At 33.4% G+C, this 23,392-nt stretch overlaps 1 protein-coding gene across 2 annotated transcripts in view; it reads left to right on the top strand.

The window, feature by feature from the left end:
• Window positions 1-23,392, top strand: part of LOC149788017 (transcription factor GATA-3-like) — a 72,724-nt gene that overhangs the window by 2,684 nt on the left and 46,648 nt on the right. Inside the window, exon 1 of one of the 2 annotated variants that reach the window (XM_089974286.1) lies at window positions 22,673-22,811. The exons of the other annotated variant lie outside the window; for it this stretch is intronic. The gene's annotated coding sequence lies outside the window, so the exon portion shown is untranslated. Of the gene's footprint in view, window positions 1-22,672; window positions 22,812-23,392 lie in introns of those variants that run through there. 2 annotated transcript variants of the gene reach the window in all.

Below are 23,392 nucleotides of genomic sequence, written 5' to 3'. Positions count from 1 at the left end.
ATTTAATTTTGGTATGGCATATCTAAAACAAGTCTGATAATGTAGGTTGTTTCTTGATTACGTCTGCCATTTTTCTAACTTCGATTTATTTATTGTTTTATTGCTTAGTCACAACACGTGCACACTGGATAATAGGCTATTCCTATGTGCTCTTTCCCAAGCATATGACATATAAATTTTGATTTACATTTTGAAAAATTAATAAATAATGTCATTAATTTGTGGTGTGAATGATCAGACACCATTTCTTTAATAAAGGTGTAATTGGAATGTGGCCTTGGAAGAGAGGAAAAGATTAACAACGTATACAAAGCAAGTGAAAATATACTGCCAGTTTTAGTCGAGTTTTTATATGGTCTATGCGTTTTTTTAGAATTGCATATTATACCATCAAGCTCTGTATAGGTTTCAGCTCATTTATTCGTATTGTAGAAGTGTATAAATATACAGTCAAGCTCAGATTTCGGATGATCTATGTGTATTATACAATTTCATAAATATACAGTCAAGCTCGGTTTTCAGATGTAATATACGTCTTATACGATATTATAAATATACAATCAAGCTCTATTTTCAGATGAACTATGCGTATTATATATAATTACATGCTATGCCGTCAATTTCAGTAGAGTTTTCAGTTCTGTGCATGTTGTAGAATTGCATACAATACCGTTCAAGCTCAGTAGAGTATTCAAATGATCTGTGAGTGTTGCAGAATTGCATACGGTAATTACTCAAATTTCAAAATGATATGTGCGTATTGCAGAACTGCATACGGTAATTACTCAAATTTCAAATGATCTATGTGAATTGTAGGATTGCATGGATATGCCTCAAGCTCAGAGGTTTTCAAATGATATGTTCTTATCGTGGAATAACACAACACTCTTGTACCAATAAATTTAAAGAAGTTCAGTCAACGTTCATGAGTGCTTTAGAAACGCTTCAACATAGGACCAAATTTATGTATTTGATAATTTTCAGTTTCGTATCGTTTTCTTTTTTGTATATCAAATTTCAAAACGATTTATCTCGTAATCAGTTTTATATTTTAGTTCAAACAGTTGATTCGAAGAAGGGCAATAAGCCAGTACTGCTGGAGACAATATATATTGTTGTTTGTGGAAAAAAAAAGAAGAAAAGAATCTAGTTCATTTGGAATTGAAAAAGTAGGCTTAAAACAGTTGCATAACAAAATATGGAATTCTTCATAATAATAATTAAATTCTCCTATACATTTTGCAGGTCGTAGATTTTCATTTTTGAACGAACCCCTCCATTGAGAAAAAAAGCAATATAGATAGGGAGGGACTTTCAGATGTGTTCATATATTCAATTCAGAAGGCTTAATCATGAAATAAGTTCTAAAATATATTTATCTACAACACAGACATTGTTTTCTTCCCATGAAGTAATAACCAGAAAGATAACAAGAAAGTAAAAATAGATCGTTACGTATACTATCTATATATCATTCGGTTTATACGTTTCATATTCAATTTGTAAGACTGGTTTAAGGGCATGTTACCGATTATGAAGCCTATTAAAATATTATTAAGACACCATGCTTCAACTTAAAATGCACCTGTCGCATGACTCTATAATTGTTTTAATCCCTAAAAATAGTGCTACTCTAAGTGTTTTGCGCATACAGCACGAATTCTGCTCACTAAAACACTAACACATAGATAACATCTAAATAGAGGCAGCACTTGCGTTACAATTCAAGTAGCTTTTCAGAACGTAAAGACATTTATATTTTGGTATGTTATAGATAAATGTATATTGGCTGAAGTGTTTATTGGTTCATAGATGATGATCCCGTTCAGGAAACCGATGAATATTTTAAATGTTATAACATTTAGTTTTACATTAAGTTTGCTATAGAAAACTGAAAATGGAATATTAATGATTTTATAAATAAAATTATAGGATGAAGGAAACCAAAGCTATACTCATGTTATATTCATATCTAATTAGCCCAGGCTGGTTAGTTGTTCAGGAACATATTGAACAGTAACAAGATTAAACAGACTTAAGACTAAATGAAAGAAATGTGTTTTGAATATTTTACACGATTAACAACTTGCAGTAAACAAAAACAGTGCATGAATTCTTCTGAAATGCATTATTTCACAAACTTTGAAGTCATAATTTTTATTTATGACTTTTTAAACGTTTAAAAGAATTCTTTTTAAAGCGATTCAATCTAGAAATAAAACAAATACAAATAAAAATCACAACGGAATTAATAAGTCCTTTGTACGATTGACTAATTTTAAAATTCAACTTTATTTTGCATTGAATCTGTTAACTGTTTTAACAGATTTTCACTTTCAGAGTACTGTATGTATCCGGTTAAAATAACATAAAAGACCAAAAGTAATAGTTTCTTGTTATCTGTTAAATTTCTATTGTAAAAATAAAATTCAAATACACATTAAAGATCTAAGTATTGAAGATTATTTAAAACGGTGTCTGATTTTTCCTACAAATACATGATGTTTTAAACTATTTTCATTAAAATTATACCTTATTTAAATTAGTTTCTGCAAGATTATGCGCCACTTTAACTCAAAACACAGATCGATTCAGTCATTACGGCACACAGTTGAAATGTTTAAAAAAAATTTAAAAAAAATAAATAAGAAAAACGTTAACTATTTTGAAAACGTGTCTGTATTATGTTTAGATCGTTATCATCATCATCATCATCATCATCATCATCATCAGTGGAAGATTACAGGAGATAATAATTTAAGTATAATGAATAACTTGAATACAGTCAGAAAACTCTCATCAGGTAAAATTACAAATCAAACACAGACACTAGTATATACAAATAATGAAAGATGTTGTAAACACACGACAGGCAGAAAGAAAGACTAATTATTGAAAGTTACAAATGTATACGAACATCCTTCTGACCTAATTTTAACCAAGTGTACATGTATATACGAGATAATGTGTCACAATTAACGGTCATACGATGTGAATAATAAAGTGAGATACACTTCTGTGATCATCGTGCTTGACAAATACACAATGTTCTAACAGTAAACGGAAATTATTATTGGAAGACGTACTAGACACGGAGGTGTCGATATGCTTGTACAACGCACATAAGAATTAGTTATCTTTCTAGTAACCGTTTTCTTTTGTGGGAGGGGTTTCGTATAGGAGTGTTATATTACAGTAGTTTGTATCGTCATTATCTTAAATGTAGCATTGTACTATAATTCAGGTGAAAACTTAATGTTTTAATAGAGCTAATCATTACATACATGTACGCAGATTTGTAATCAGTTTATGTTTTTACCTACATACAAATCAGTGTTACTGAGTTACCATTTCCGGATGAGGTTTTGCCCCTGGGCAAAAACTAAGGCCTAAAATCATATGGAGACAAGAGGAGCAAAATAATTCATGCATACAAATTATCGTAACAAAATAAGGATATAAGCGTGCAGTAGAACTGGTATAACGCATTTCATCTATTCTATAAAGTAGAATATTGGACTTCAAAAGATATTTACATTATATTCATAATTCAATATTTATATATAAACGTGACATTAAATTAACAATAAATAAATTAAATGTAAGCATAAATTATACATTTATTGTTATAAAGTTGTAATTGGAAAAACTCACGAAAAGAAAAAGAAAACTCTAAACATGGAAGAAAAGTGTATAAACAAAAAATACAATTCTTCGATCTAAAATGTCCGAGATACAATACAAGTTAGGCTCTTGAGTACGGTTTTTTCAAGCCCATTATTTATGGTTGTGCCTTCATTTGAATTGAGAAGATTTGTATTGTGCCTTAATTCTCGGGTTTTATGTCATACTTCATATGTTAATACCTTTATTTTCAAGTACTCGTGCAAAAAAGCGTCGTTCAGTTCTAAGAGATATCAAGTACAAAAACCACTTCGTAACAGCTGTATGAATTAGCCTGAAATATAATATCTATATTTTGTCTTCTTAAAATATGAGCTTTCATAACGTACTGCATTTGCAATTTATTTCCATTTGTTAACTGATGTAACACTTAATGAAAAATGACGCAGAAGGTGTACGTTATTAACAATGAGAAAAAGAGGTAAGAAAAGGCGCAAGAAGATCGAACACCGTATTAGTATACGACCGGTACAGATTTAAATTGAGACGTTGTTTCGCACCGCCACAGACTGGAACACAGATAGATAGATGATATGTCATTGGTGTAAAATATTTACTAACATGCTTTGATGCAGAAATAAGGTATTCTATTTTACCAATCAGACGCATTTTAGAAGCGACGTTTGTCTTCTCTGAAATGTCATAAACTGAAATATAATATAAAAGATAACTGTATTTATTAATTGTTTGAGCCTAACTATGTTCTGATAAAAATTAGATAGGTTTCAATAATTATCGCACAGGATATATGAGCTTAAAGGAATGCATGGATTAGGATGTGCGTTCTTTACATAATTTGCTTGAAGCTGTATTTAGTTGCCAATGGACGGGCAACCGCCCTGTGTAAACAAAACCTGATGTTATCCGAGTCAGTAGTAAGTTAATTGATTTGGAAAGTTAAACTTAATTCTGTCATGGTAACAAATAAAAAAATGTATAATAGCAGGATCAGTTAAAGTTCCAACAAGAGTTATAATCGCTAATATATATATATATATATATATATATATATATATATATATATATATATATATATATATATATATATATATATATATATATCTGTGTGTGTGTGTGTGTTACAAGTTTTATGACGATCTGTATAACATATCACACATAATAAAATACTCTAATTCATGATTCATTGGACAGCACAGCGTTGTAAACATTATGATGATCGCTCTAAAGCATCACACTTGTAACATTTTCTGGTTTATGATTCACTTTGCAACTCAGTGTTACAAGTATCATGATGACCTGCCTAAAGCACCACGCATATCAAATCTTTCAGTTCATGATTCATTGGACAACACAGTGTTGTACGCATTATGATGATCTATTTGTATTAAGTACCGCATGTATAAAATGTTCTAATTAACAATTATATATAGATAGAGAAATATATAAAATGCTCTAACTCATGACACACTCATGTTACAAGTATTATTTTCCCCTGTCGAAAGTATCACACATAAAAAATATTTTAGTTCATGATTCATTGGACAACACTATTATTATAATCTGTCCCATGTATCTGTTCTGACCCCTTACATGTATGTTTTGAAAACTCTTTTCTGAATCATGTCTGGTACTTTATATTGGTTGAAATTAAGCTTACAGTGTTCTTTAATATTAAGACAGTTGCTTTTTTTATATATTGACCATGTGTAATGACATCTCATGGCATCAGAATGCAAGCCACGATGTCATATATTTAAAAATGCGTAATGGCTGAAGTATTCTAACTAAACGAGTTAGATGTTCCACGGACAATTAGGAACGTTACTAATTTCGAAGATAAATAAAAGCCGAGGAGTGTACATTTTAGTGCATCAGAATCTACATCTACTCGTACTCCTGCACGTACAGTAGCACCTAGAGTTGTGTTATTCTTATTCCTGTATGCATATTAGCACTTGAAGCTGCATTAGTTGAAAACTGGTCAGCTGAATGCATGGGCGAACAGGTCAGCTGAATGTATGAGTATGTTTTTAGATTGGTATGATAGATGAATATCGGTAGGCAGTTTGAGTGGACGGATGCATGCATCCTCGTACCTACATGGAAAGACTACTGAATTAATTGATATACAGAGCTATTGTTTTTCTTTATTTGTTACACTATTCTCTTTCCTCGGATGATATGTGCCTTTTTGGGGATTTATAATCACAATATAACAAAATAACTGCCTATTGTAGACATGTTCGTTTAATATATTTGGACTTTTGAATTAATGTAGCCATGTATGCTAAGATGCATGAATTCATGGTTGATGTCTGGATGCAGGGATGAAAGAATCCATGCTGCAAGATTGAACTCGCGACAGACTGTTCAACTGTAGAGATTCATATCAACGAATTTGATTACATTCATAGGTGCGAACATAACGAACACTCAGAGAAATTTGTTTGTTAGCAAGTTTTTTGTCAACCCTTAAGGCTTAAGTAGCGATTAATATACCCACTAGAATTAGGTAGCCCAGATTTCCGGAGTCTACTTGGAAAGAATCGCCCTCGGAAATTATCCGGAAGCATACTATAGAGTTGTCTTACTGTGTTGAAGTGGAACATTGTTTCTTAATTGGCACACTACACTTTTTCCCTCTTGTAGTACTTGCCTTTTATATTAATGCTAAACTCATCACATCGTTCTCGAATTCCTTCTATGGCCATACAAAATTGTTTTTATATATGTTGATGCATGTCAAGTCCAATTTCAGTTTCGCTTTATATTTTCATTAACATCAATTGATCCTTTTCACAACGAGTACGTGGCACCAGGGTGTCAAAACTGTTTAATGTTAGGCAGCTGTTATGAAGGCAAAGGAATGTTTGTCGTTTATATTATCATACGACAGCAGAGTTCTTTTGTATATCTTGCACATGTGAAATAGCATTTCATGACGTCAGAATGTACGTCACGATGTCATATATGAAACATGTATGATGGGGTCTTTTAAGAAATAAATATGTATTTTTGTGGCGTGGCAATAAATAGAGTTAATTTGTATTCATGGCAAGAAAATGTTTGAAAGCCGTTAAAATTTGCCATCGCAAAGGCTCGAAACATATGAAATTTATTCAACCGCTTCTGTTAAATGACATATTGCCAAAGCAGCCATAGCTACTCATTACCATATCAAATCAAAGCCTTTTGTACTGGCATTTACCCAGCAGGAATTAGTGTTAAATTTGTAGTGCGCACTGTAAATTGCATTAAAATGGTTGAAAAATGTTTAAGTTACGAAGATTTGAGTTTATAAATGATATAAAGTGACAGCCAAATAGGTGACGGACATTACACCTGAAAGTCCATCAAGCTGCTATGTGCGTGTAACTCACGTGATGATTACACCTTTGACAGTGACAGTATAGGTCGGAAGTATCAATATGTTAAAGGGTTTGAGTGACATACGACTATATGACAATTTAATTTGAAATGAGCACTCATCTAAGATCACTGTTACATGTCAATCTTTATACATTCTTTACTTGCGGGGGAAAAAATCAGGACGAATGTGGCCTTCTTGGTGACATTTCTTCCAACATCCTTTGTTATATGCTTGTTTCAATTTCCAACATTTAGTTTATTATCTTTTTCATTCCACTTGTTATGTTTGCATCAAGGGATATTCTTGAATGTTGACAGGAAATTTATCTGTTAAGAGTAAAGGACCATGATTTGGAGGGGCCATAAAATGAAAGTCAAGGTTATTGCAATCACATTAAATGCTTTGTCTGTGCGATCCAGTGCAGACATCTAAAAACTTTATCTTTTCATCAATTTCTATAGAAATTTAGAGGATGATTGTTCTTGGAAATGAAAATATATATTGTTTTGGGCGTAATTCAGCTCGAAAAACAGGAAAAGCTTTTCTTACGGTTTTAAGGGCTTTGACACAGTTTATTTTCATTTAAAAGAACCAAAGCTTTTCCAATTATCTCTTTTTTACTGAGAAAATTTTTAAAAAATGTGAAGGTTAAAGGGTAAACATTTTTCTTTCAGGTTTTTGCTGTGGACGCATTGCCATGGTATTTTTTTTGTTATGCTTGTGGAGTTTAACGGCACATCGACACAATACTGGCTGTAAAATGCCGAGCATAAGTTAGATAGCAAAAATGGTACAGTAAAAACTTTTCCAAAATCCCCAGGGAGACAAATCACTCCTATCAAAATCTACATTGAGTCAAATCACTACAACCAAAAGTAGAATATGCAAAATAAGACTAAACATAAAAGGTATCGATATGGCAACAACAACAACAACAACAAAACTTGCTCAAAAAGCATGCAGAACGAAGACAACGGCAGAAAGTAAACAATCTATATACAATATACACAGGACGCTTCCGCAAACAGGTTGCTCTGCGTTAGTTGCATCATACGACGTACTGGGGGAGCAATTTAGGTACTATTCTAAGAGTGGTGTCTGAGAAAGACAAAAATGATCTTCAGTAAATTACACGAAGTTAACAGGACCTGAGCAATCGTATGTTTTACCGAGCTGGCAGTTCACGAGTTTGAAACTTTTACCAGATGCAGTCATCCTTCGGAACATCGCGTTCAGGTGTGAACAAGACTCGAGGAGAACGTTTGATACCATAGCAACCACACCTTAGTATGCATGGCGGCAAGGCCATCAGGAGGTCAACCGCATATCTAATATGGCCGCTTATAGCTTTAATGATATGACAAAAACACATTTATTTTTAAGGTTGAGAAAATGGAATTCAGATACGAATTCCATGTGTTTATCCACGTTTATATATTTCGTGCAAAGTTTACACATCATTAGGATTGTTGGAAATTCTGACATACATGTGACATATGTGATTTCCTAGCCAGATGTAGCTCAGTAGAAGACAGAAAGACGGTCTCTGTTAATAAAGATGTTTTTGTTTATAAGTGTTTGAGACGGGAATGCAGAACTCAAACGAGCTCTTGTTGCACACTGTTTTAGACTTAATGAGGTGTTAGTTGATGTGCAAAATGGGCTCTGGTGTTTTATATTTCAGTAACTATTTTACCACCCCTCTCTTGATGACTTTTCAATTTGCATGAAATAAAAGACTTTTGTTTAGAATTAGCTCTGTATAAACAGATAGCGACAACGGTTAACTCTGCTGGTTTAAAGCATTTAGATCAGGATTGCACAATATGTAATGTTGTAAGGTAAATATATCCAGTTATCGTGATAGTTCCAACCAACGCTATCTCGCAGCTTGGGAAGGTTCATATTTTTACAGCTGTCATATTCTGTCGGTACCATGGTGTAGTTTCAGTAAATGGCATTTTCCATGTCATCACTAAAAAAAAAAGGAAGTCAATATAGTTTAGTTTCATCTACTCAAAAATGTAAAATATCCACTCCAAATAACCATGACAATGGCTTATTCAAAATAAGTTTATGCAGAAATTAGTATGTCTGTCGATTGGGTGGGTGTTGGATCGTCATGCACAGATACGTTAAGAATGGCGGCTATGTTGGGATGGTGTTGTAGGTGGTGGTTTTTGGAGGACTGCTTATCCTTCAAACTCCACCTATACTGGCGGCGCAGCTGGCTTTCATAGTATGTGATAAAGCAAAATCTGTACCATAGTCAAATAAATATAATGACAAAAAAAAAATTAGGTTTATTTATAACGTTCTTTTTATGCCTTGCATGATGTGATGAGATGTGATTATTTTTATTTTTAACGTAGCTTTAACAATTTTTCAGTCATATCGCTACGATGTCTGCAGTGAGACAGTTTATAGCGATGTCTAGCACTGGGGCATCATGCCGCAGACATGTAGCATGATGCCCCACCCAGTCACATTATCCTGACACCAGGCCGACCAGTTCTAACACTAACCTCTTAATGCTGAGAGCCAAGTGAGTCAGCTGTTAGTACCATTTTGTTTATAAGTCTTTGGTATGACTCGGCCGGGGATCGAAAATACGACCTCCCGCATCAGAGGCGGACGCTCTAACCACTAGGCCATATATATGGTTGGATGGATGGATGGATGAATAGATACTGGACTCTCCGAATGCAAACAAGGGCTATAGTTGCAAATTTGAATTTAATATTGTTACGAGCGACAAGCAGAATAAAGTCTAAATTGCACGTGCTTTCTGAGTACAGTTTCTATTGTGTTAAGCATCTCATTAGGAGTACAAATTACGAACTTAAAAATGATTTGCAAGAGTAACGATCTTTCATACACTGTTGACTCAGCTGCTAGGTATAATAACATCAGAGCAAGTGAAATTGACGTCACAAATTTGATGAACTACTGGATAGTTCCACCAAAATTGTCATTGATCAATCTTATAGTGTTATTTCCTTAAATTAGGGCGCCACATTACACAATAAGCGAAAATTTCCAAGTCATTAAGTGTTTGCCAAAAAATAATATATTTTTTTGCAATTTACCATTTTCAATCACATTATTTTCTTTCGCGAGATTAGTTTTTCTTGATATGCTAAATGGCATTCAAGTCGCCAATATTTTAATACACGAAAGTTCTTCCATAGTGAGCGATGATGTAGGGTTACTGTCGTTGGGTTTTCTTCCGGTACAAGATTGCCAGCATAACACTATCTTGCTGATTAAACTTGTTGACTATATTGAGATTTGGGTCAGGAGTTGAGATAATAGAAAGGATCAAAACTACGTATGTTGCACGCTTTGAAATCTGTTGAAAACGAAGTAAACGAGCCGTCAGATCTGCAAGTTGTAAAATGTACGGCGAATATAAATCGAGACTGTTGAAAAAAATCGCGATTGTCTTTTTTCTCTCTTTTGACGTATACTTATTATTCAGTACAAATATATTGTCACCAAATTATTAGTGGAAACGTTGTTTTTAGTTATTTATTGAAACTGGAGTCCCTTTTGTAAAACTCATGCATTGAATGTCGGCATTTGTGAGTAGTTACATTCTCGCCCCCCCCCCCCATGGTACTGGATTCGATCCCCAGTAAATGATCACTTTTCCACACTATGTTTATTTCCTATTTTTCAAATCTGGTCTAATGCGAGTAATTGATGTGCGTTATGAATTGGAACAGTCAAGTCAAATAAAGAACTAAATAAATAAATAAATAAATAAATAAATAAATAGAATATTGCCATATATACTCTCTTCTATTCTCTTATAAGTCGAGCCCAACAGCAAACTGCAAAGATCCAGATCTATCGTCGCATAATGCGCAGTCAAATCTGGGTCTATGCAAATATTTGTTAGGAGTAATTAGTAGAACAAACAAGAGAGTCCCTGATATACAGGCGCACTATGTTACGGAACTAGTCTCCCCTAAAGTGTTGCTAATGTGGCAGGCAAAGGTTCGTATTGACGAAACATTATAAGGTCCACTGTGTGCAAACTTGAATTGTTCAAATTCAATTCTTTCAGAATAATGCTGTTGAATTTTGTTTGTTGTGCGGTGTTTTGATAGTTTCCTCATGGCTGGTTTTATTTTCTGATAGCTCGACAGATATCTGATGTGTGCTGAGGATAACCCCGATGCTTTGATAACAAGATGGTATCGGGACTTAATGTTGTATCGTGTCTATTCTTACACATGACGACAGTCGTCGCGTCTCCAAGTACATGGGCTGGAAATTTGTCGTCATATAATTTAAGTAATATTAAATTGTTCTCATATTGTACGTATATGTATCAAATTGTCGAATACATATAATTTGAGATCACGTTTGATTCAAATATTTTTCTTCAAAATAATTTGAGAAGACGCTATCGGATTACTTAATACTTATCAAATAGATAACAAGAGAATCAGATGAATGCACGTCTCGAGCGGTTTAAGGCCAGGTAACGGTGCATTACCTTTTTATCAAGCGAGATTATAAGATAATTAAGTTTATTCGGGTCTTGAAAGAACTACATGACGATGTAACGGAGTTGTCACTGCTCCGATATCCACGCGTTAAAAATGGAGCGCATAGTAACGGGTAGGGTTGAGAATAAAATGATAGGTTTCTAGTTCCCGTGGTGCCAACACACTTTAATGCGGTCTATCGCACGATTAATCTTCGTACAATAATGTGCAGGATAAATGTAGCCTGCGTTGTGTTGATACAATTTAATACATCCAATTATTCATTGATTGCTGGTATTATTTTCAGCGATATTATTGCAGAGCCTAATTGTCGCTCGCTGACACCAAAGAAGGCGTGGTTGTCGTACCGTTACAACCCGGTCAGCAATTACCTCCGCGTTGATAAATATTCATTTCCATGGAAGCAGTGCATGACGGGATTGAACTGGAAAAAGGACGAATAGAATCAATTGTGTTTATCCGAAACTGGGAAAATTGAATAAATTGAATAAATGGACAAGATAGCGTCGTGCACGAAATCAGCGCGACGTATCGATTAATCACTCGAGAAAAAGCACAGATAAGGAAAGTTTCCAGTTAACGGTAACAATAACTAAGAACGAATGAGCTTATTAATTTAATCCTAATGAGTGAAGCCGATCGGCATGACTATTTTCTTTCAAATGAATAATAGCAAATCTTGGAGCTTGTCTCAACCAAATATTTATTATTTGAATCACGAACATTTTACGGGTTAACATCATTTAAAACTTTAAAACAAAAAATGTTTTGATAATTTAAATGCCAATAAATATTTTGTGGAATGAAATCTAAAACACATGATAAATAATCAAAATAATCCTTGAAGATCAACATATATTTTAATACATTCTTTCAAATATGATGTTTGTGCTCTCATTGTCTTAATAATTTACGCAATCACCCAGCATTTAATTGAACAAAATACATTTTTGTCTTAGATGTCATAGATGTATGTATATACTTAAATATACATATATTATTATTGTTGTTGTTGTTGTTGTTGTTGTTGTTTTTATTGTTATTACTTATTCATTTTTAAAAACTGATATTGACTATAAATAACTGTTATGCTTTCATTTTAGGATATTAATATTTATATTCAGAATTAAAAATGCTTGTCATTTTACAATTCTATGCAAAAAATGTAAAATGACTCAGCTTTAATAGATGTATGAGTATATCTAGTTATTATGTGTCATATATACAACGCACGAGTCCATATAGTACCGACTTTGTGGCATCATTTTTGGTAATGTGTGTTTAGTCGTGATGACATGGGAACTGGTGCTTGCAGGCAAGGCGATGGGTCCCGTTTATACACCTGGGTTCGAATCTCCGTAGAATACGAAATACAGTTTCTAACCATTATGATATTATGATTTGCATTATATAGCCATATCGAAATATTTTTCTAACTGCTAATAATTTGATAAAGTCGTAAATTCTCATTCTTTGTTTAACATGTCTTCCTTATGCCATGTTTTTGTTTCGTATGTCAGAAAGTCATAACAGATTTTACAATGTGTGATAGATAGATAGGTAGATAGGTAGATAGATAGGTAGATAGGTAGATAAATAGGTAGATAGGTAGATAAATAGGTAGATAGATAGATAGATAGATAGGTAGGTAGATAGATAGATTAGATAGATAGATAGATAGTTAGATAGATATATAGATGGATAGATATATAGATAGATAGATATATGGATGGATGGATGGATGGATAGATAGATAGAGATAGATAGATAGATATATAGATAGATAGATAGATAGATAGATAGATAGATAGACAGATAGAGAGATAGAGATAGAGAGATAGATAGATAGATAGATAGATAGATAGATAGATAGATAGATAGATAGACAGACATATAGACAGACAGATTGACAGATAGACATAGAGGTATACAGATGAGTAGATAGATTTAAATCAATCACATCACATTGGATTTATTATCGTAGATAATGATGTTTGCAGATTCATTCTAAGTGTTACACAGCAATATTTAATATATGCCTTATGAAAATATAGATTATAATTTAATGTGTACTTTTAATATAGTAACTTTATTCGAAAATATTAGCCCATATATTTCGATCTATTTTGCAGGCTACAAATCTGCATATAACAAATGGAATTGTGCAGAGATGGATATTTACGTATAAAATAATTAGAACGTGTGAAAGTTAATCGGATTCTCGTTTTGTTTCTGCAATATCTATTTTGAAAATCTTGAAATAAAATTTCGGCATGAGAACTTTGTATTTTCCCATAAGTCTTGGAAACATCATTAACAATTTCTTCGAGAGATTCTCACGACATGGTGGTTCATGTTGAGAAACGATAACATAAGCATGGTCAACACTTGGCAAGTCCGATGTTATATACATTATTGACAGGTGTACCTTCGTCACCGAATGAAACCAAATGAACCGGAAATAAAACGAAGGGTGCATAGTTGAATCGGATCTCGACGGAGCTGTAACTATGAATCCTCTTTTTGCATGGTTGGGGAACGGCAAGTGTCCGAAAAGCTCATGGGGCATAGCAAACATACTAATACAGCTTAAGACATTATCAACTTGAATTCTGATTTTGAAAAGTGCATTAAGGCGTAAATTGTTCCTAACATATGGTTACAGTTAAATGTAAACAGAATTTTCGTCTCTGTGTCAGAAAAGATATCAATGATTATAGCGATGTTGCACCAAAGCCATTGGTTCAAACAAAATCGTCGAGATGTGTATTAATAACCATCCGAACTCTTTCCGAAAGACATATATATGTATGTATGTATGTATGCATGTATGTATGTATGTATGTATGTATGTATGTATGTATGTATGTATGTATGTATGTATGAGAGAGAGAGAGAGAGAGAGAGAGAGAGAGAGTTTACTACAGGTTATAGCGTAGTTTTGTCTTCTGTTTAGATGACATACATACGTTTTTAGAGTAGCATATTTGAATAGTTTATATTTCCAGTCTTTTTTATGATAGATAACAGGCACGAAATACATTCAGCGAAATCATTGTCAAATTCGACGCAAATATTTTGGAACACGGTGGGGTGCGTTAAAATACGTTTTGATATATGGGCTGCATATGTATTCCTGGAAACGCTTTGCGATGACTTTTCAACATTTTCAAAGACGTAGACATGGATTGCCACATGTTATATTAGAAACAATAAACAAACCAGTCGTCTAAAATGTCCACATGGTTCCAAACTATATTATACACACAAGGATTCCATTCATTATGGAAACTTATATTCTTTGGAGAGAATATGAAATCTTTAACAATTGAGTGGCAAGGATAACAACCTCATGCTCGGAGCTCTAACTTTCTACCTGCTCACTTGCATTGACAAAAATCTAATACGATTCATTGAATCATACGGAGATAAACGACTTAAAAAAATTCCCAAGAGTAGTCGTCCTTTTTTAATTGATTAATGAGGACTTTAATTCGACTTTGCCGTAGCTGAGATCTGATAAGATGGCAGTTCGTGCAGGCGTGGTTGTTTTTTTTCTTCTTCAGTTTGTGCCCTTCCCATTTTTTTAATAATGCACAAAGTGCCTTAAATTCTCTACAGAAAATATTCAGTAACATTAATTCATTTTTATTTTTCTCCTCATTTCACTGTTATAGTTGTTCTTTTCAACTGCATGCATCTGTTGTTTCTACAGCAACAGTAGTAGCTGCTGCAACAACTACTACTACTATAATAAGAACAAAAAGTTGCCGAAGTTTTGAGTTTTAAGCCATTTTGCAGCACAATTGAAGCTAAACATGGCGGCCAGTGTATCTGGCCGAGGAAGAATCCGGAAAAATCCCGGAAAGAACAACCGACCCACGGGAATCTACTGGTAAGCTTTCTTACACAACCGTGCTGGCCAAATTGGACACTCGAACTCAAATGAACAGAGGTGAGATGTCGGTGATCTGTATAGGCGAACACCTTAGACCATCCAGCCACCCGCGGCCCACGAGAATAAACACAACAATAACTACGACGACAAAAACAAACTAATACCACTATCACCATTATTTCCCCTGGGCCCACTTCTACTAGTGCTGACTAATACTACTATCACCATTATTTCCCCCTGGGTCCACTTCTATTAGTGCTACTTACTACTACAACTAATAATAAAAATAATAATTACAGTAATAAATAGATTGTAAATCTGGGGCTATTTGTATGACAATGATAACAGATACTGCTACTAATACTACAAATACGAAGGGGTAGGGGAAGTCAGTCGGAGATAAGATAGAAGAGAGCAAGAAATAGAAGAAAAAGCAACACTTTCAGATGCGAGAAAGTGAAAGTGTCATAACTGTAAGTCATTATTCTTCAACTGTATCTTTTCTTTTGTAAATTTAATACAAATCTATGCAACATCTTGTGTTCCATTTTGTTTTTGTATCCAAAGCTTGTCAGCATGCAATATACATATTAGTGAATATATATATATATATATATATATATATATATATATATATATATATATATATATATATATATATATATATATATATATATATATATATATATATATATATATATATATATACCAATTAACCAATAACTGAAATAGTTAAGTAGTATGCATCAACGCCATGTGACTCACAATACATCATTCAAATTTTTTTATCCATTTTTTTTAGTGAAAGTTCCGTATCTGCAAAGATTTTATTTTACTAATTCATATGGTGATAAATGTTTTTTTTAAATATAAAATATTTTAAAGTCTTTGATTTTATTTGACTTCCTTTGCCAGTGGATGTGTTTGGGCTCTGTTGATTTTGTTTTACCTTGAGAAAAGAAAAAGAACGAAAGAAAAAAAGAAAAACAACTTAAACTTTACGATTCGGAACATGATATAATTCCAAAATAAAAGAATATTCAGAGAGAATGTTATTATTTAACTATGCGCATTACTAAATCATCTCTGTCAGGCCATTAGCTGCGTTCTTTCGCAATTTTATTTCAAATGTTACGACTTAGATCAAAAGCCTGCACTTTTATTTCGAAAACCGTCTATGCTCATTGTGTGTTCTACTTGACAAAACTTTCATCACCTCAACACGGATCGTTGTTATTTCCATAAAGAAGATCCGCATCATTGACTGGTTTCACACTACGATCGGCGTGTTCAACAGTTGTTAGTAACATAAAATAAAACCAGGAATCAGCATAATATATTGTCCCGTTAACGATCAATCAAAGGGGAGATAAATCAAGCCTAGATTATATTCTCTTGAATACATCACCATTTGCTGTCATGCGGAAGAGAAACTGCCTTTCGTTATCTTGCATCTTCCGCAACGATTCGTAGCTTTTCGATCGCAGGTGCGAAAAACAATAAAACAACAAAGTTTAAATATTTCTTTTCCCTATTGTCATGTGACTTAAGTTTGCGAGTCAAGGAAATCTTTCTCCAGTTTGAATCAAGATCAATGAGCCGCGTTTTTATGCACAATTAGATGCCATTCGAAAGAATTAAATGGTTTATATAAACTAAAGTTTTTAAAGAAAATAACGCTTATATTGCGTAATCTTATTAAAATATGAAGCATATACTCTATTAAATATATGTGTCCTAAGTATCCTTATCATATAAATATATCATAAGTACTCTAATCAAATAAATGTATCGTAAGTACTCTTATCAAAAAATATATCGTAAGTATTCTTGCCAAATAAATGTATCGTAAGTACTCTTATCAAAAAATGTATCGTAAGTATTCTTGCCAAATAAATGTATCGTAAGTACTCTTATCAAAAAATGTATCGTAAGTATTCTTGCCAAATAAATGTATCGTAAGTACTCTTGCCAAATAAATGTATCGTAAGTACTCTTATCAAAAAATGTATCGTAAGTACTCTTCTGAGCTTTTTGTGTGTTACGCCTTCAAATTAAACATTTTCACTTAATACCGACATGAGGTAAGAATGAAGATGGTTTTGATAATAATTGCTTATTGACGATATGACATAAAAATGTCCATGGTTTTGATATTAATTACTTAATAACGACATGATGAACGAATACTTATATTTTGATATTTATTAGTTAATAACAACATGATGTGTTAATGAATATGGTTTTGATAATATTTACTTAATAATGACGTGATGTGTGAATGGCTATGGATTTGAAAATAATTACGTAACAACGACATGATGTATAAATGGCTGTGGTTACTTAATAACGACATGATGTATGAATGAATATGGTTTTTATATTAATTACTTAAAAAAGACATGATGTGTGAATGGATATGGTTTTTATATTAATTACTTAATAAAGACATGATGTGTGAATGGATATGGTTTTTATATTAATTGCTTAATAATGACATGATGTATGAATGACTATGATTTTGATAATAATTACTTAAAAACGACATGATGTGGGAATGGCTATGGGTTTGATATTAATTACTTAATAACGACATGATGTGGGAATGGCTATGGGTTTGATATTAATTACTTAATAACGACATGATGTGGGAATGGCTATGGGTTTGATATTAATTACTTAAAAACGACATGATGTGGGAATGGCTATGGGTTTGATATTAATTACTTAATAACGACATGCTGCATGAGTGTTTAGATCTAATATTGCATTCACTAACTGATGTTAATAACACCTCTCTCTCATCCGGAGAATTCCCAACATTTTTCAAAACTGCCATCGTAAAGCCTCCGCTGAAGAAGAAAGAAACAACACTCGACCATAACGATTTAAAGAACTGTTACCCAGTTTCTAATCTCCCATTCATGTCAAAAATCTTAGAAAGAGTTGTTCGATCCCAACTTGTATCTCATCTGAATTCAGACAGTCTTCTTAGCAATACACAGTCTAAATATCACCCTTGCCACAGTACTGAAACTACTCTTCTTAAAGTCGTTAATGACCTTCTCTCTGCTTTGGATAGCGGAAATATTACAATCCTCACCCTCCTTGACTTGTCTACAGCATTTGACACAATAGACCATGATATATTACTTCACCGTCTCCAGAATGTATTTGGCATTCATGATACAGCCTTAATATGGTTCAAGTTATACTTTGTCAAAAGGACACAAATTGTGACCGCAAATGGAAAACACTCCAGCCTAGTTGATCTATGTTGCGATGTTCGACAGGGGTCTGTTCTTTGACCTGTTCTCTTCATTATGTACAATCAGCCGCTGTCAAGTGTCATAGATCATCATCCAGTGTCTCACCGATTGTACGCTGATGACACCCACATTTACAAATCTAGCCATCCTACTGAAGTTGATGCTACCATCCAAGGTGTATACAGGTGCATTTCCGATGTGAAATCATGGATGACATGTAACAAGCTGCAGGTGAATGATGCTAAAACTGAAGCCGTTCTGATTACAACATAAAGACTTTCTCATTCATATCCTTTACTTCAAACAATAAATATTAGCAACGCCAACATTAAATCCACAAAGTTAGTATGAAACCTAGGTGTTATTCTCAACAGTACTCTTTCTTTGCACCAACATGCCATGAACATATGCAAGGCTGCATATCTTGAGCTAAGACGCATCAGCTCCATTCGCAAATATCTTTCATTTGATGCCACTAAAACACTTGTGTGTTCCTTAGTATTTTCAAGACTAGCCTATTGTAACTCAATTCGTCCCAATATCTGCTCCAGAAATTTCAAAAAGTTCAAAACAATTCTGCTCGGACCATCCTTAGAGTACTACAATCAGAGCACACCTTCCCCCTGCTCTGTACCATACACTGGCTATATATCCGATCCCAAAAAAAACACAAAATTTGTTCTCTGTGCTATGTTTCACTGGCGGGCTCCAGTCCAACATGCCTCTCCGACCTCACCCATATGTACACAGCAACAAGACACTTACGCTCCTTTTCTGACAATCGTATACTCATTATTCCCACTAAGAAAATGAAATCATATGGGCAACGTTCTTTTGCATACTAGGGCCCATCGAACGAAAAGCCCACTAAACTTAGACACAAAGACACTGTGATCACATTCAAGAGGGCTCTTAAAACTCACCTATTTCGACTGCAACAACAGACTTAAATACCTAATAATGTTTCCTTACCTTGTATATTTTCAGCATGTTTTGTGTTTTCTAATTTTATGGTGTTTGTTTTTTTGTAATTATATCATTATATATGTTTGTTATGTGTTGTCTAATGTTGTAAAGCGCTTAGAGCTTCTAAAGATTAGGCACTATACAAAGTCATCATTCTTCTTCTTCTTCTTCTTCTTTATATTATTATTATTATTATTATTATTATTATTATTATTATTATTATTATTATTTTAATAGATATGATTGATATATTTATCACTTAATAACGACATGATATGTGAATGATTAAAGTTTTGCTTTTAGAAACAGTTTTGGTTTCAAACAGAATACGTGATTCACTTTATATTGTCGTTCAGAAAACAAACCACAATACATGGTGCATGATGACTTTGCTTGCAACCGTATATCATTCGCTTTGAGATTTTCAAATCTAATTTCGAATTTCCGTTTAAAGCAGTTTTCATTTACAGTTTTAAAAGATGGTTTTACGACTGTATGGTCTTAAAATAAATAATCGAAAAGAGTGGGACGCAACAAACTTTGCAAAATTCAGCAAATAATTTTTCCCCTCAGAAAACAAAGTGAAAACGTAAAAAGAACTTTCAGTATTGGCAATTAAATCCCAAATAATGATATAATTATTAACACAAGTCCTAATGAATAAGCTCTGAATAAACTTTAGTGGTATTCCAAATAATTCCCAACGATGAATGTGTTGACGTGCCTGTAAAGGCATGTAGTCTCTAATGTACTAATGTACCATTGGCCTAAATGTTAATGATAATGACAACAGTCTTTTGCTGAATCACATTTATATAATCCAAGGTTTCCTTGTTTAACTTTATCATAATTCCCAGTTAATGTCTTTTTTCTTCTTCTCAAGAATATTATAAATGAGCACTTTGTATTTCCAGAGAAGAAGACTGAATCAAATAATTTCAGCCCAAATCAAACACTGATCAAAACAAAAGTTGTTTGCATCATGACACAAAAGAAGAGCCAGGATGTAAGACAAAAGTTAATTTCCAGAACAATTCAAGCTTTAATTAGACAAGGTCTGTAACTAAAATTATATTAAAGAACAATGTAAACATAATGTCATTGCTTAAGACCAAGATAATGATCGTAATATTTAACCTATACTCACAGAGAAATATGAAATATGTATTACTTGTTTAAAGAATTACGCCATTTTTCAGCACGCGATAGGCTATACATGGCGGTCACTATTAAAGGTGGAGGAAGAACCCGGGAAAACCCCAGAAAGAACCACTGACACACAAGAAGCTACTGGCAAGCTTTCTCACATACACATTGGCCAAATCCGAGACTAGAACCTACGCAGACCAATCGGCCACTCGGGGCCCCTATTTTGGACAAGGTCAGTTACAAAATACAATTTTACATAACCCATATTACATAAGGAATAAAAATAAAACTAACAAATGTTACAAATTAAATATACATAACAACAGACCCGGCCCTAGGATGTGCGGGGATCAGGACAACATATGGGGCCCAAGGCAGCAAGCGATGAGCACGGGGCCACAAACAAAAAAATTGCATTGCATGAAAGCGTGAGGACCAAGGCCATTGCCTCTTCGCCTTGTCCTAGGGCCAGGCCTGCATAACAATGGCTTTAAAGTATAAGTTTGCAAGAAAAGAATTTCAAGTTTACAAAGTCGAAGAATTTTTGTTTGCTATACAATCAACAGAAAATACTTCTAGTAAATCAACATTCTTCTAAAACTAAATTCATCGCCTGCAATTTTTTTTAACAGATTCGGTCAGTTAATTTCAAGACTGGTTTGTCATATTAAACATGGAAGGCAATGTATTATATGTTTTCATAATTTACTGAGTCCTTTTCAAGCGTTTGCGGGTCAAATTTTAACCATCTAGTTGTAAAGAACCCTTACACTTGCTTTGAGTTCTTTTTTAAGTGAGATTTTGGGGCAGGAATGGTAGAGGGATAGGGGATTCTGGAATTGGCACCATCAATAACAATTTGTCTTTGTGAGTTATTCTGTTTGGGATGTCACGCTTAAAATGACAGCTTTTGATGTTCTGTGGTTTCTTCGTCGAGTTTTCAATCTGCATTTTTTTGGCATGTTGATTTTTATCATATTTTAATCTTTAATTCGGACACCGGTGATTGCAGAACGACTTTGGCCGAATTTCCGTTACAATATATACCAATGTGATTGGCTTACGAATACATGATAGAAATACAGATTTTATGAAACTGCTATTATCAGTACCTTTTCAGAAATTAAATATCTTCAAGTCAAGACGGTGGAAGGGATATTGTTTGCGTCGCTTAGATTGGTTAAATAGTAAGTTTCGTTTACCTTTAGCGACATGAAACATAAATATTAGAAATTAGATATTGAAAGAAAAATGCACCTGAAACTATGACATAATACGGGTTTTTTTTTCTCTAACGTGATTAGAACTATTATTTTCTTCCACACATGATGTTGTTAAATTTATGACAAGCGATATGTATTAAAGTTACCCATGCACTCTCCTGAAGAGAGAGAGAGAGAGAGAGAGAGAGAGAGAGAGCTCTTCTTTGACTTCTTGATGAAACAACAATAACTAATCATGTCATACTAAGATCAGAGTATATACGGAAATTGGGAAATTGTAATTTCTTTCACTTGCAAGCTGCAAAAAATGTAATAAGCAAAAAAAGGTACCACTCGTTTATTTTCTGTGGATTTGATCTAAACCGCGTTAAGTATCATAACTTTTGCATTTCCAAATGTCGCCAGACACTGTTAATATATCGCGTTTGTATGAAATTCATGTAATTCATTTACATGTGACATCAACCAAACATACCTTTTAATTATGCGAGTGAAACAAGGGGAACAACTCGCGTACTCATTTTGATTGACGCTCGGGTCTGGATGAAGTAAATTATGCGGGACGGCATCTGATAACTATGCGGTTGTATTATATTCACTTTGTACTCTGAGTCTCTTCCTATCTCTCCTAACTCCCTGTGACAATCGGATTAAAATTCATCGGTGTTAATCACCATAAGTAATTCTTTGTAGTACCACGGTAGGGCGAATACTGTCAGCGGACTTTAAAGACAGTTCGGAGAAAACAGTCTTTCATGGAGAAAATACCAGGTAAAGAAAAATATTGTATATTAGTAATTATAAAGAAACGTGATTTATATTTTTCAAAACTTTTCGTTTATAAAGTAATATCTATTTACACAATATTTGTGTCCCTTTCCCACAGCTTAGATTTCTCAGTGCAAGAGATTTCCTATGGATAACTGGAAATATTGACACTGCTGATGAACAGAAGTATTCAATTTTTAAGTCACATGAAAAAGGGCCAATCAAGAATATCGAGTTTTATGTTTTGGACACGTGTAATAAAAAATTACGCTTTAAATGTGATATTTTCTTGCGTTTTTAGTTTTACAATAATTTCTTCAGCAAACAAAATAAATGGCATAAGCAAGCTTTTAAATTAATGCAACACACAAACTGAAATTAATTCTATATATACATTTCATTTTGGATAGTCACATCATCTAAGAGTAAGTTTAATGCACTTGGTTGTATTCTATTTAATTATTGCACACGTATGATATGTCTTAATAAAATTAATCTTCTTTTGCATACTACCTGGAAAGCCCATTTTTCATTAAGATTGTTCGTTGCTGATAATATCTTAATAAATCAGAATTTGGTAAGCA

This window comes from Sinohyriopsis cumingii, chromosome 11 (assembly GCF_028554795.1).
Source record: "Sinohyriopsis cumingii isolate HCF-2022 chromosome 11, ASM2855479v2, whole genome shotgun sequence".
In the NCBI taxonomy this organism is placed as follows: Eukaryota; Metazoa; Mollusca; class Bivalvia; order Unionida; family Unionidae; genus Sinohyriopsis; species Sinohyriopsis cumingii.
The sequence above is the reverse complement of the archived record's forward strand: the minus strand, read 5'-3'. Positions and strand labels throughout refer to the sequence as shown.